General features: G+C 43.6%; 1 long non-coding RNA gene and 2 other non-coding genes across 3 annotated transcripts; 1 reads left to right on the top strand and 2 right to left on the bottom strand.

Annotated features, from left to right (window-relative positions):
* Positions 1-3,246: 3,246 nt before the first annotated feature.
* Positions 3,247-3,318, top strand: trnae-cuc. The gene has a single exon. It is a non-coding gene; the product is annotated as a tRNA-Glu (tRNA).
* Positions 3,319-8,027: 4,709 nt separating this feature from the next.
* Positions 8,028-9,039, bottom strand: LOC122342584. Its single transcript, XR_006250602.1, has 3 exons — positions 8,939-9,039; positions 8,230-8,316; positions 8,028-8,138 (listed from the first exon to the last, which is right to left on the bottom strand). It is a non-coding gene; the product is annotated as an uncharacterized LOC122342584 (long non-coding RNA).
* Positions 9,040-11,740: 2,701 nt separating this feature from the next.
* trnay-gua lies at positions 11,741-11,827 on the bottom strand. The gene is given in 2 exon segments: positions 11,741-11,776; positions 11,791-11,827. It is a non-coding gene; the product is annotated as a tRNA-Tyr (tRNA).
* Positions 11,828-15,966: the final 4,139 nt, after the last annotated feature.

Below are 15,966 nucleotides of genomic sequence, written 5' to 3'. Positions count from 1 at the left end.
CCGGATCAACGCCGCGCAGGCTGCTGGACCAGACGGCATCCTGGACGCCGCATCTACCGGCATGTGCAGAGCAGCTCGCTGGGGTATTCGCGGACATTTTCAACATGTCCCTTGCCCAAGCAGCTGTACCAACATGCTTCAAATCCACCTCCATTGTGCCAGTGCCGAAAATTCAAGCCCAGGTGTGCCTAAATGATCACCGCCCTGCAGCACTCACACCCATCGTTATGAAGTGCTTTGAGCGACTAGTCCTGTCACATCTGAAGGACTCTCTGCCTTCCACACTGGACTCCCACCAGTTTGCCTACCAAGGCAATAGGAGCACTGAGGACGCAGTCTCCATCGTGACTGCACTCTGTACTCACACACTTGGACAATAAAAACACTTACGCACGGATGCTGCTTGTTGACTTCAGTTCAGCATTCAACACGGTCATACCCTCTAAGTTAATCACCAAACTCAGAGATCTGACATTAACACCTCACTGTGCAACTGGGTTATGGACTTCCTGACCAACAGACCTCAGCATGTTAGGTCAGGCCACATCCGCTCCACCACTATCACTCTCAACACCGGTGTACCACAAGGCTGTGTGCTGAGCCCCTTCCTCTACTCCTCTTCACCCACGACTGCAGGCCTGTGTTTGGATCTAACTCCATCATCAAGTTTGCAGATGACACTCACGGTGAGACGTTCTCATCAGCAACAACGATGAGACTGCCTACAGAGAAGAGTCAGGTCCAGCATCTGGCCACGTGGTGCAAAGACAATAATCTGCTCCCTTAACACCACCAAAAACCAAGGGCTCATTGTGGACTTCAGGAAGGTGAGAAGAGGCACACATGATCCCATCCACATTAATGGGATTGCTGTGGAGCCTGTCTCATGCATCAAGTTCCTGGAACCCACATCTCTGAAGATCTGTCCTGGACCACCAACACCTCCAGCCTGGTCAAGAAGGCTCACCAGCGTTTATTCTTTCTGAGGAAACTTAAGGAAGAACCAGCTGTCCTCAGCCATCCTGAGTGAACTTCTATCGCCAGGCCAATAGAGAGCATCCTAACAAACTGTGTCACAGTCTGGTATAGGGAGCTGCTCTGTTGCTGAGCCGTCAGAGCACTGCAGCGGTGAAAAAACCACCAGCGCATCATGGGAACTCCACTTCCATCCATTGAGGACATCCAGAAGAAACACTGTTTGCGCTCGAGCTTGCAGTATTCTTAAAGACTCCTCTCACCCTGCCCACAAACTGTTTTCCCTCCTGCCATCTGGCAGGCGATTCAGATTCCCTCGGACTAGAACAAGTAGACTGAGGAACAGCTTTTTTTACCAGAGCTGTCTCACTACTGAATTCTACCCCCACTGATGTCTGCCCCACCCACCCCCATTAAAACAAAAATACAAAAATGCACTGTTAACATTCATTGCACTCACTGTATATATCTTTGTAAATGTATGTACATATCCACTGTACATACTCTTGTAAAATTGTCTATACATATCCTGTATATCCTGCTCTTTCTTATGTACATAACGATCTGTAAATTGTTTACACATAATCACTGTAAATTCCTTCATCTCATCTGTAATTTAATTTGTACATATTTATCTTTGTAATTTATATTTATATTTGTACCTATATCCTGCACTTGTTGCTTATTGCACTCCTGGTTAGACCTAAACTGCATTTAGTTACCTTGTACTTGTACATGTGTAATGACAATAAAGTTGAATCTAATCTAATCTTGAGCTGATTGTGCTTGTACCAGAGTTTCCAGCTGTGGACGTGACGGGAGACCTGTATCGCTTTGTGCTTGTTCTTGACCTGTCAGCGATCCCTGGTGGTCTAGTGGTTAGGATTCTGGCGCTCTCACCACTGGGCGGCCCGGTTCGATTCCTGGTCAGGGGAACTTCTTTTGGCCATCTATAGTCACGCTGTGACGGAAGTTGGGAAGAGCCAAGTCACAAAGTCACACGACACATAGTCCATAGCAAGACTAGAATCACCCAAGACACAGAGTGATGGCAGAACAGATACTTCGAACTGTTCATTTTTAGTCTCCTCCAGTATAAAACAGTCAGTTCAATTACCCACTTGATGCCTTAGAAAACACCATGGCATCGATAGGTAAAACTCTATCTCCAGGAAAAACAGGCATTTGTCACATCTTCTAATCCAGGGGAAAAGACTAAGCTGGAAAAACGTCCATGGTATCCAAAGGTCAAAAACAGGCATTCATATGGGAACAGTTGGAGGAGTGGCGGGATTCTGGGGCCACATTTTTCAGCAGCTCACCAATGACCCAGGAAAGAAGTCTTTTGTCTTTTGTTGTGGAATTTTAAAAGTAAGCAAGGCTACAATTACCCGAAGACACAGATACCACGAGCTGTTCATAATAGTCTCCTCCAGGACAAAACAGTCACTTCGTGCCTTAGAAAAAACCTGTGGTCACACGCAGACGGAAGCTCGGAAAAGCCACGCCCAAAAATCAAATAGCGGCCATGGCGAAAAAACAACTCCTTCGAGGCGGAGTCGAATCAGCGACCTAAGGATAACAACCTCCTTTGCTACAGTCCTCCGCTCTACCAACTGAGCTACTCCGAAGGCACTGCGGCGTGTGAGCAGAACCTCATTTTTCAGCTTTCTGCAGTTCGACCAATGACCCCAGGAAAAGAAGCTTCTGGCGAACCAACTGCTAGTTTGACAAGGAAGCAAAAAGCAAAACAGCCTTCCCATACCGGGAGTCGAACCGGGCCGCCTGGGTGAAAAGCAGGAATCCTCACCGCTAGACCATATGGGAACAGACTGAAAGAGTAGATTCTGGGCCATTTTCCATCGTGTGGCCGCCCGCTGGTTTCGTAGAGGTCTTTAGCTTTTGTTGTGGGATTTTAAAACGAAGACTAGAATTACCCAAGACCCAAACTGATGGCAGAACAGATATTGAGGCAAATTGAGAACTTATCCCTGAAATGGAGATGCAGTTTGAATAGTATACGTGGCGGATTATTAGTTGAGTTTGATTTAGTTGACAAGTTTTCTCTGCGCCCAGGTGGCAGCAAGGAATAAAGAGAGAGCGAGCCAGCCAGAGTCGAACCTAGAATCTTCTGATCCGTAGTCAGACCGCGTTATCCATTGGCGCCACTGGCCCACTGACTTGAGCTGATTGTGCTTGTACCAGAGTTTTCAGCTGTGGACGTGACGGGGACCTGTATCGCTTTGTGCTTGTTCTTGACCTATCAGCGTATTCCTGGTGGTCTAGTGGTTAGGATTCAGCGCTCTCACCGCCGCGGCCCGGGTTCGATTCCCGGTCAGGGAACTTCTTTTGGCCATCTTTAGTCACGCTGTGACGGAAGTTGGGAAGAGCCAAGTTACAAAGTCACACGACACATAGTCCATAGCAAGACTAGAATCACCCGAAGACACAGAGTGATGGCAGAACAGATACTACGAACTGTTCATTTTTAGTCTCCTCCAGTACAAAACAGTCACTTCAAATACCCACTTGATGCCTTAGAAAACACCCATGGCATCGATAGGTGAAACTCTATCTCCAGGAAAAACAGGCATTTGTCTATCTTCTAATCCAGGGGGGAAAGTCTAAGCTGGAAAAACGTCCATGGTATCCAAAGGTCAAAAACAGGCATTCATATGGGAACAGTTGGAGGAGTGTGGCGGGATTCTGGGCCACATTTTTTCAGCAGCTCGACCAATGACCCAGGGAAAAGAAGTCTTTTGTCTTTTGTTGTGGAATTTTAAAAGTAAGCAAGGCTAGAATTACCCGAAGACACAGATACTACGAGCTGTTCATAATAGTCTCCTCCAGGACAAAACAGTCGCCGTGCCTTAGAAAAACCTGTGGTCACGCTGTGACGGAAGCTCGAAAAGCCACGCCCAAAAATCAAATGGCGGCCATGGCGAAAACAACTCCTTCGAGCCGAGTCGAATCAGCGACTCAAGGATAACAACCTCCTTTGCTACAGTCCTCCGCTCTACCAACTGAGCTTATCGAAGGCACGCGGCGTGTGAGCAGAACCTCATCTTTTCAGCTTTCTGCAGTTCGACCAATGACCCCAGGAAAAAGAAGCTTCTGGCGAACCAACTGCTAGTTTGACGAAGGAAGCAAAAAGCAAAACAGCCTTCCCATACCGGGAGTCGATCTCGGGCCGCCTGGGTGAAAAGCAGGAATCCTCACCGCTAGACCATATGGGAACAGACTGAAGAGTAGATTCTGGGCCATTTTCCATGCGTGTGGCCGGCCCGCGGATTTCGTAGAGGTCTTTAGCTTTTGTTGTGGGATTTTAAAAGGAAGACTAGAATTACCCGAAGACCCAAACTGATGGCAGAACAGATATTGAGGCAAATTGAGAAATTATCCCTGAAATGGAGATGCAGTTTGAATAGTATACGTGGCGGATTATTAGTTGAGTTTGATTTAGTTGACAAGTTTTTCTCTGCGCCCAGGTGGCAGCAAGGAATAAAGAGAGAGCGAGCCAGCCAGGAGTCGAACCTAGAATCTTCTGATCCGTAGTCAGACGCGTTATCCATTACACTATAGCTGGGGAACAATAGTCTGTTAGAGGGGGAAGAAATGGAAAGCGAGAGGAAGAAGGGGAGAAGGGGAAGAAGAGAAAAAAAGAGAAAAAAGGCGAAAAAAGAGAAAAATGAGGAGGAAAGTGGCTCTAATCCTTTGTGCGCCAAAGCAATGTTTTTTTGTAAGTGTTTGTTTGAAATAAATTGCTTTTAAAAACGTTTTCCTGTTGTTTTATTCATTTGTGAGGGAGAACGGTTGATCAAAAAACAAACAAAAACAAAGCTATACAGATTAATAAATCTTTTTATATTTGTTACACATAAATAAAAATCTTAAATAAATAAAAAGTTTCCATTTCTCTTCTGTAAAAAAAAAAAAACTATACACATAAATAGTTATTACCAAAATACAAATAAATAAAAATCTATACACATAAATAAAATCTTAAATAAAAGTTTCCATTTCTCTTTGGTAAAAAAGAAAAAAAAACTATACACATAAATAAACATCTTAAATAAAAAGTTTTTGGTAAAAAAAGAAAAAAACATACACATAAATAAACATCTTAAATAAAAAGTTTCCATTTCTGGTAAAAAGAAAAAACTATACACATAAATAAACATCTTAAATAAATAAAAGTTTCATTTCTCTTTGGTAAAAAAAAAAAAACTATACACATAAATAAACATCTTAAATAAAAAGTTTCCATTTCTCTTTGGTAAAAAAAGAAAAAAAACTATACACATAAATAAACATCTTAAATAAATAAAAAGTTTCCATTTCTCTTTGGTAAAAAAGGAAAAAAAAACTTTACACATAAATAAACATCTTACATAAATAAAAAGTTTGAATTTCTCTTCGGTAAAAAAATAAAAATAAAACTATACACATAAATAAAACCTTCTTTTAGGTTTCTTTTTTTTATTTAGTTTTTTTAATATTTTCCAACCACTGCTGCTTTGGTAGTGTCTCTACAGAGGGGCAGTATATAATGCCCTTGTATTGGCTGTGCCCAGTCTCCACTGTCCTAAACTGCCCAAATTTTTTACACGTATTGTGCTCTACTCTGCGGGTCAGTTTTCTAACTGGAGCACGAGCTGGAGCAGGAGGCCCTGTTAGTCCCTGCGAGGCCAATGGAGCCAGCATCACCAGCTGAGCACCTGGGAGTGGAGCAGGTAAAAGTCGCCGAGGGATTTGAGGTATCTCCGCTGCAGCGATGTTCCTCTTCCTCTTCACACGTGCCTGGCCCACAGTGCTACTGGGCAGGTGGTATTGGTGAGATGGTCCTGCTTGGGGGGGCAGAGATGGGGGGCGCACATTGGCAGAGGGTAGAGGGTCGGCTGCCACAGACAAACGGCTAGGCAGTTGCAGCCCTTGCATCAAAACTGCGCTGTCCTGCCTTTTCACCCTCTTGTTGTGCCACTGAACCAGCGTGGTGTGGCTCACATTCACCAGCTGCAAGGTGGTCTGCTGCATAACGGCGGCATTGGTCAGAATGCGCTGCCTGATTTTTTTATAGTCCTCCAAGATGAGGTCCCACCTCGACACTGTGCCAACCCCCTTCTTCTTTGGGCTTTTGTGAATGGCACAGAGCTTGACAAAAATGGTCTCGATGTGACGACAGCAATCTGGCCACTGGGCAAGAGGGGCAGTGGTGGTGAGTGCGTGCCTCTTTACACTTTCCACCCCTGGAGTGAACTCCTGCCTCTTCTTGGGGGATCTGAACCTCCCCGTGTCCAGCTTGCTCTGGTGTCTGGCAGCAAACACCACCCTCTGCTTATCATAGTCCAGCAGGTTCTGCCAAAGAGCAACTATGTTGCTCACCTAAGCAGATAGGGCATATTACACATAGCAAATGAGAAAACAAAACACGTGCAAGTGTTGACATATGGCAGGTCAATGGGGGGAAATAAGGAAACTTGAATGTTCCTGACCTGCTGGTTCGTGAGGATCAGCGATGACTGATTCTTAAGCTCCACCAGATACTCCGCCAGGCTGTCCACTCTGTCCATGCCTGGCACACCAGCACTATCTAAAGCCTGAGGAAAAAAAGACAGAAACGAGCAATATTATGACAGTTAAGTTTATACAGTTAAGTTGGACAAAAAACAAATACATATATACACATTTCTAGATGTGATTTTGTTGACAAGCATCAAGTTCAGATAGTATAAAGAAGCTTCAGATCATCTTAAACTCTTTGTTTAACTTTTCTTAGCATAACAGTTCATAATCTATATTTGATATTTGTAATACAAATGTTAAAATGTTTTGTATTTTAACTAATTATAATAAATATTTAACAAATAAAACTATTTTATTGGCAAAACATAAATGTAATGATTTCCTGATAGAACAGAATAGAATAGAGTGTAAGAAAATATTAGGGAATACCCGTATGTTGGTAGAAAGGTTTCATTTATATATAATGTCATAAGCAATCCAAATCAGTCTGAGTGCACATATAACAAAGTATTTACATACCACAGATTCTGATGCACCTGGCATGGAGGAGGCAGCAGGCTGAATAAATGAAGCCGCAGCCAAGGTGGAGGAGGCAGCTGGCTGGACGTTGGAGGAGGCAGCTGGCTGGACGGTGGACGCAGAAGCTGGCTGGACGGTGGACGCAGAAGCCAAGGTGGAGGAGGCAGCTGGCTGGACGATGGAGGAGGCAGCTGGCTGGACGGTGGAGGAGGCAGCTGGCTGGACGGTGTAGGAGGCAGCTGGCGGGACGGTGGAGGCAGGCAGGCTGGCGGGCAGCTGGCTGGACGGTGGCCAAGGGCAGCGGTGGAGGCAGAAGCAGGCTGGACGTGGGATGCAGAAGCTGGAAGGTGGAGGAGGCAGCTGGCTGGACGGTGGAGGAGCAGCAGGCTGGACGGTGTAGGAGGCAGCTGGCTGGACGGTGGAGGCAGGCAGCTGGCTGGCAGCTGGTGGACGGTGGAGGAGGCAGCTGGCTGGACGGTGGAGAAGCCATGGTGGAGGAAGCAGCTGGCAAAAATGGGGGAGACAGAGAAGCTTGGGTCATTGGTAAGACTTGACTGAGTAATGTCATCTATTTGTACTTCCCCGAAGCCCTCGTCCTCTTCGTCCACGCCTTCATCCACATCCTCCAACAGGTTTTCTGTTTCCTCTGAGTCGGGGTCCACTACTAGGGGCTGTCCAGTCTGACTGAGCAGGTAGTCAACACCAAGCAGCTCCCCTTTAAAAAAATAAAAAAATAAATAAAAGGACACACACATACAGGAGAGGTCAAAATTTTGAACACATTACTATTTTTATGTTTTTGAAAGATGCTTTACATGGTCAGGTTCAGCGATGAGAATAATAAAAGCAAAGACTCAGAACAGTGAAAACCCACAAACCAAAAGTTCACCTGGTATTTATCACGTTATTGTGTCGTCACAAGGATAGGAATACCAGTAAATTTTGTAAATAATATCAAACAAATCCAAGATCATTCTAAATATAACATTAACTACAAAGAAAATATTCACCATTGATAAAGTAGAAGAGGGCCTCAGGAATGACCGTGGGGCAGGAGCCGTGTCTGAAGCCTCAGATTGTGGAGGTGCAGCAGTGGCCTGTGATAAAGTAGCAGTGGCAGGCTGGAAACAACAGCAGAAGAGCATGAGGTGTATTGAAACAGCACAACAACATTGTGATATTGAAATTTAATGTAATTTTAAAATATATGACCTTGGTGGTGTGGAATCCACAACTGCATGCCTTGGACCCACCAAAGAGGGTGGTCTGTCCATGAGCTTGCAGGGGGCATTTCTCAATCTGAAAAATGTAAATTTTACTGTTTACTGATTTGGTCTGCACCATTGTCAGATGACCTGCACATTACATGTTATATTGTAGAGTCCCCCTTTTCCCCAGCCTTGTTGTGTTTTGTCACTTTCCTTATCTACAAAGAGATCCCAAATGTAGTTGTAAAAACCTTTTGGTGTTAAGGTTCCCGTGCTCCAGTGTCACACCTGGACGGAACACGTTCAGAGACCCAAAAGGCGGACACACCCCCTTCCCAACAGAACACAGTTCTACCAAGTTCTTTTCCATAATATAAGTGATTACTGTGAAATTGAGACCAATTTACCAATCGCACTAAACCCTTTCAAATGAAACCAAACATGAAAGTGAAGAACAATAGGTTCATAAGACACATGACATATAATGCCTTACTCCTAATTAACTTTAAACCAAGTATTTTGGGCAGAAGGAGGGGAAGCAGGAAGAGCAGAGGTGAAGAGGGTGTCATAAACACAACAGGGGGTGGTGGTGTTGTTTGCTCTCTTTTTGAAGTCCTTTTGTTCCTTTGGATATCCCTTCTCAGATTAGTCTTATTGCATTTACAGGTTTTGATTCACCTCCGTACAATATAATGAGATACTGGTAACTTTACCTTCTGGTAGAGGTCATACCACTTCCGCTGCCGTGGTGCTGGTCTGTTGCCTCCAGAAGGCCATGCACCAGAGCTTGCAAAAGCCCTCAACCTGGTCATCCACTGACATCACCCATGGCCTTGTGGGTCTTTGGCTTAGTACTCATCTAAACACAATTTGGAAATAACTCTAAATAATGTGCATTTTTGTACTGGACAACTACACAGACAATTTCAATTTGTTTATAATGATATAATATATATATATATATATATATATATACACACACATTCAAGGTAACTAAATAATAGCACTCATTACAGCAAATGAAAATTATTTTACTACAAATAAATAATAAATAAACCTTGTTTTTAAAGTGTTACACTTTAATTATACAGTATTTGAACATTATTATTACTAAATGCACTTACAATAGAGGTAAGATTAGTTTTTGTTTAGTTTGAATAGTTACATCCAATTATGCCAATTTACTGTTATGTTAGTTACTACATTTAGTGTGTAATAATGACATCAAAAAATAAAACGCATTGTTAATTCAGTTCAAAACTGTGGTTAAACGTATGTTTCTTCATAGTAACTCACACTTTTGTAACTGCACGTTTATATATCTATGGTTAATTGATTTATTACTTTCCTTTGTCATTTAAAATGATTATGTTTAGCATTTGCATATGTGTTTATACAAATAGTAATCAATCTGCAGACACAAAACAGGATTACTACATTCACACTATAGCAAAACGACAAATTTTGATGAACTATTGTTTTTCACCCAAAATAAATTTACAATTTTTTTGTTTAAATTACAGGCATATAAGAGTTTAATATGTGAGATTATAAACTATGAAACTATGCTAACAAAACACTTTTCCTACACTTTCACTATAGTAAATATTGCACATGCTATGCTAAACGTTTACGTTGTTTTTTTTTCAGTCAGATTTTTATGTATAGCAAAACTTTGTTTATACAGTTGAAACCTGATCTTCCAAAGAATAATAACAATAATAAAGAGATTACTACACTTTCACTACTGTACTTTACTGACTATATCTTCAAGCATTTTTTTACACTGCACGACAGTTTATACCGTTCGAGTAAAAAAATCATGGAAACGTAATAAGTAAGATTAAAGGCAAACAACGCGACGACAAACACTGCGACAAAACACGTCATGGTTACTACACCACACGTCACTCAAGTCAAATCATTTAGAATTTCCCGGGAATTTAATGACAGTTATGTGAACGCGAGATATAAAACGACTAAATGGAATTTAATAAGTAAGATTAAAGCGCAAATTGCAATTATAGAGATGATTTTAAAAACTCGCTACGAAGTCATAGTTTTTAAATGCAAAACAAGAACGATGGACGAAAACGTAATGAATTATCAGTTCAAAAACATAGCAAACGGAGAGAAAAAAACATTTAATACTTACTTTGTCGAATTATGCAATTTTCTTCTGTCGAATTGAAATCTGTCAATTTTCCTCAGGACTGCGTAAAGTCAGCTAAAACTAAGCAGTTTTATTCTCACTTGGATCTCACTTGGAAACGCGATTGGCCGGTGCGTTCTGCGCAAACGAGCGATTGGCTCCCAACTCGTCCATTCTCCCAACACAGTTAGCGATTGGCTCCCAACAATGGACAGCTCGCGCTCTGATTGGCTCCCATCCATTCTCAAGCGCGATGCGGTTGGCCGTTCGTCCATTGTCAAATGGAAAGCGAGCTCGGCGATTGGACCGCAAAACCCAGACGATCCTGCTCCAGGTAGCGCCATCTAAGGCACGCTGCGTGAGAGCAGATCCTCATTTTTTCAGCTTTCTGCAGTTTGACCAATGACCCCGGGAAAAGAAGCTTCCGGCGAACAAACTGCTCGTTTGTGAAGCAAGCAAAGAGCAAAACAGCCTTCCCATACCGGGAGCCGAACCTGGGCCGCCTGGGTGAAAACCAGGAATCCTCACCGCTAGACCATATGTGAACAGACTGAGGAGTGTGGCAGGATTCTGGGCCATTTTTCATGCGTGTGGCCAGCCCGCTGGATTTCGTAGAGAGTTCTTTAGCTTTTGTTGTGGGATTTTAAAAGGAAGTAAGACTAGAATTACCCAAAGACCCAAACTGATGGCAGAACAGATATTGTGGCAAATTGAGAAATTATCCCTGAAATGGAGATGCAGTTTGAATAGTATACGTGGTGGATTATTAGTTGAGTTTGATTTAGTTGACAAGTTTTTCTCTGCGCCCAGGTGGCAGCAAGGAATAAATCAACATAAATAGAGAGCGATCCAGCCAGGAGTCGAACCTAGAATCTTCTGATCCGTAGTCAGACGCGTTATCCATTGTACCACTGGCCCACTGTCTTGAGCTAATTGTGCTTGTACCAGAGTTTCCATCTGTGGACGTGACGGGGTCCTGTATCACTTTGTGCTTGTTCTCAACCTATCAGCATATCCCTGGTGGTCTAGTGGTTAGGATTCGGCGCTCTCACCGCTGCGGCTCTGGATTGATTCCCAGTCAGGGAACTTCTTTTGGCCATCTATAGTCACGCTGTGACGGAAGTTGGGAAGAGCCAAGTCACAAAGTCACACGACACATAGTCCATAGCAAGACTAGAATCACCCGAAGACACAGAGTGATGGCAGAACAGATAATACATGCTTTTCATTATAGTCTCCTCCAGTACAAAACAGTCACTTCAAATACCCACTTGATGCCTTAGAAAAAACCTGTGGTCACGCTGTGACGGAAGCTCGGAAAAGCCACGCCCAAAATCAAATGGCGGCCATGGCGAAAAACAACTCCTTCGAGCCAGAGTCGAACCAGCGATTTAAGGATTACAACCTCCTTTGCTACAGTCCTCCGCTCTACCAACTGAGCTATCGAAGGCACGCGGCATGAGAGCAGATCCTCATTTTTCAGCTTTCTGCAGTTCGACCAATGACCCGGAAAAGAAGCTTCGGCGAACAAACTGCTCGTTTCACGAAGGAAACATAGAGCAAAACAGCCTTCCCATACCAGGAGTCGAGCCCGGGCCGCCTGGGTGAAAACCAGGAATCCTCACCGCTTTTGTTGTGGGATTTTAAAAGGAAGTACGGTAAGGTAACTTTTAAAAGTAAAGTAACCTTTGACTTCCTGTACTTCACAGGAGAGTGCGTCCTTTCTCAACCATTCCAGCCTGATGGTAGAGAAGGAGGCCCCAGTGTCCACTAAGGCCTGTACTTGGCTGTCTATTGACCAGTACAGTTAGGTAGGGCTCAGCCTCAGCCCCCTTATTGGTTCTCTGTGGGTCTTGTCAATAATCCGCCTGGTCTGCCTGGCCCCAGACTGGGCTTTGTCTGGGCACCTGTTGGTTGGTAGACCACGGGACGTTTCTGGGGACACCTCTTCCTCTTCCCCGAGGCCCTCCTCTAACAGGAGCCCGTCCCCGTGCAGGAGGTTGTCCCCCTCTATTCAGTGGGCAGTCTCTTTTCCAGTGATCACCTGCTCCGCACAGATAACACCCCTGCTCTCTCCCTGGTCTCCCGTAATGCCCCCTATAATTTTGGTTTTGCCACCCATGTCCAGAAGGTGGCCAGTCTGGCAGCGGGTCATATGGATAATCACGTGGGCCCTGAGGCTGATAGTTTGCTGCCCCTTGTGACACTTCCTGTCCCTTCATCCCCTGATTCATTACAGGCATTTGCAGAGCTCCCTCTCTAGGCTTCTTTTTATTCTTTTCTTTTTCTTTTTATCCCTTTCTTGTTTTTCCATGGCGCTGTCTACATAGTAAATGAAATACCTGGCCCATGTCTCTCCACTACCCCCACACATTTCTGGACTGTTTTCTACTTGTTGTTTTGCTTTTCGGGAATTCCCTTCACTACTGCCTGCCTGTAAAACTCTTTACAGATGTCACTGCAATCTGGGTGCTGCCCTGTCCTTTCTTCCCATTCAGCTTCTGTCCTATGCAGATATGCTGATGCAGATTCTTCTGCTCCTATCTTAAATTTGATAGATTGATAAGTCATTTTTGGTGTTGGATAGAGGTTTGTAAGAGCCCTGCTTATTTGGGTAATTACTTTGGACAGTGGTTTCTCATTGGCCATGTCTTCTATTCTAGCTTCATCCTCTAGCGTAGTCATCTGGGTTCTGGTAAGCAGATGTCCCATTAGGGCCCTAAAGACCATGGGTTAATGTGGTGAGTTTATTTAACCATTTCATTCCTCCCTTAGTTAGATCTGGCAATTTCTGCAGTACTGCATTCATGTCTGCATTTCCCCATGGTCTATACCCTGGATTCTGGTGTCCTCCTATCCTGTACAGTGGATACTGGGTTGGGTATGTTGTTCTAACCCCATGTCTTTCTTTAACTTTAAGGCTTGTAATAAGGTGGTTCCTGAGGCACCTCCTTCTCCTTTGTGGGGCTGGTAGCTGTACCAGCCCTGGGTGGGGCCTGTGCCGCCTGTTTAGAACCCCAGTCTATGTCCAGCTCATATCCAGTGATTGTTACACTATCCTTTTCTTCACCCTGACCTTTAGCTAGGCTTAGCCCTTTCATTGAATCTTCCCTACATTCTTCTCTGATTTCCCTTTCCCTTCTTTCGAGTTCTGTCCTCAGCATTCTGACATTTTCCTCCTCATGTATACTTTCTTCTCCATACAGACTACCTACTCTGCTTCCACATGCCGCCTCCTCCTTAAGCACACCCGTCAGTCTCTTCCTTTCTCCAGTCAGCTGCCCTACGCGTCGCTCTAGTTCTTCTACTTCCTGAGTTCTCTGAAGTATTTCTCTGTCTAACTACTGTTAATGATTGAACTCATGGGTTGTTTTGTCAGTTCTTCATTTATTAGCTCTCTTACTCTTTTTTTCTTCTTCTAACCTAGCCTCCTCACTTGGTTCTACCTCAACTGTTCCTCCTGTCAGGACAAACCTTCCATTTTTATTTGCCTGTTTGGTTGTCGTGGACACTTACCCTGTCACAACATGCATCACAGGCAGCATTAAAGGAGCGGAAGGGGACTTTTCTGCATAAGGGGGGGGACTACGTTTTTCTTCTTCTGATTGTTTCTCATTAAGAGCTGCAATTTTTACCCTGCAGACCATGACACTGTTTATTCTGCTCCATATTCTAGTCTGATAGGCCTTTTCTTTCACTTCTTTTTCTAATTTCCCTTTAGTAAAAAAATGTTGAAGCTTGCCTGTTCTGTACCGCCATTTTATGCTCTTTGTCTGCTCTTTCTTTTTCTCTCATTATGGCCCTTAATAGTTCCCCTTTGATCTCAGTGGAATTGTTCCACCCATTAATACACTCTAATTGCTTCCATGCCTTTTCTAATTCTCTTGTCACCCTTGGTTTTTCTTTAATTTCAGCCTGTGCCAACATTTGTCTACACAATTTATCCCATACTTCCTTATAGGTAGTCATCAGTTTATATTTTACCCTAGTCCAATTACACTTCTCACAATTTGGATTATGACCAAACAGTCTGCACCATCAGGTTATTGGGGTGTTTGTATGTCTAACTTTTCTATGCTTCCCTATGGGTAATAATTGGCTTTTTATTATATAATCTAACACCACCTACTTTCCCAGGATCAATGTCCTTAATACAGAAACCACTGTGTGTGTACTGCTTCTTTCACTCTTGTTTTATTTCTGTCATTCACTGTCCCAATCTCTTGGGCTCATGCAGGGGGCTCATAAAACATTTTGCACAGCACATACACATAATATCAAGTAGAAAAACTCAGAGCCTTTATGAGGCCTGGGCACAGTGCTTCTATTGAGTAAAACCTGTAAAACATAAATCCTTTAAAACAGGGTTGTCAAACTCAAATTCACAGAGGGCCAAAATTAAAAAAGAACATTGTCAAGGGCCAGACCAATTTTTTTTTATTAATTTATTTGTTTTTATTATCTTTAAGATACACTAAACTGCTGTATTAACCATCCTCATATATTACAATTGAATTTTTGCTTAAATACTGAAACCAGAACAGGTTTAAGAAAATAATAAAAACAAAAACTGAAAAAAATATCAGGCTTCTATATCTTTAATTTTATTCATTTTAATTGTAACCTAAATCTTTTCATCACAGACCATCAAGGCCAACACCTAAAAATATATCTCTTTCAACTTTGAACAGACCATGCCATCAGTAAATAAAATAATATTTCTCCATTTTAAATAATAAAAAATTAAAAACGGCCACATAAAATGCCGACACTTCGAGCCCCGAGTATCCAATGCCGCGGCATTTTCGACAATCAAATCAGACAGTTCCGGCACTCGTGGAAAAATGCTGCCGCAATTGCAGGACGATTGCCACACATCGAGCCTGCTCCATTTCCCTTCCGTTCGTGTTTTTAAGACACGAACGAAAAGCGTTGCGGAAGGAAGTGCCTCTTCTGTCGCTTAGCAGCAGCTAAGCTCATCTTCTTGCACCACATCGGGAACTCCGGCCCCCGGCAAAGGCTGCTCTCCTATTGGCCGCGCGTAGATGTCGTCACAGCGTTTTGACGCTCAAATTAAAAATGTTTTAATTTTTAAACGCTGACGTCGCACATACACAATGAATGACGCGTTCAATGTGTAGGCACCTTTAGCGGTACGTGCGCTGTATAACGGGCCGGTGGGCCAGATGTAATGCATATTTGAAATCATCTTGCGGGCCAAATATAATTGAAGTGCGGGATAAAATTGGCCCGCTGGGCCTGAGTTTGACATGTCTGCTTTAAAACATAAATCCCACAATCCGCACGCCTCAGACCCCTCATTCGTGACAGAATGCAACCTCACACCAGGATCCAGCAGCTTTTCACCTTTTCACTTTTTCAGTTTATAGAGTTCGGTTTAGGGACTGTGGGGTCAGCTTTCACGTTGGGTGTTGAGGAGGAAAAGAACACCACATCAACTCCTGTAATGGCTGCCTTCCCCCGAGCCGCTCCCCAAGATGGTCGCCTTCCCCGAGCCGCTCCCCAAGATGGCCGCCTTTCACGAGCCACTGCCGAAGATGGCCACCTTCCCCGAGCCATTGCCCAAGA

The sequence above is a fragment of the Puntigrus tetrazona genome, chromosome 4, assembly GCF_018831695.1.
Source record: "Puntigrus tetrazona isolate hp1 chromosome 4, ASM1883169v1, whole genome shotgun sequence".
Taxonomy (NCBI): Eukaryota; Metazoa; Chordata; class Actinopteri; order Cypriniformes; family Cyprinidae; genus Puntigrus; species Puntigrus tetrazona.
Note: the sequence above shows the minus strand (reverse complement) of the source record. Positions and strands in the feature narration are given on the sequence as shown.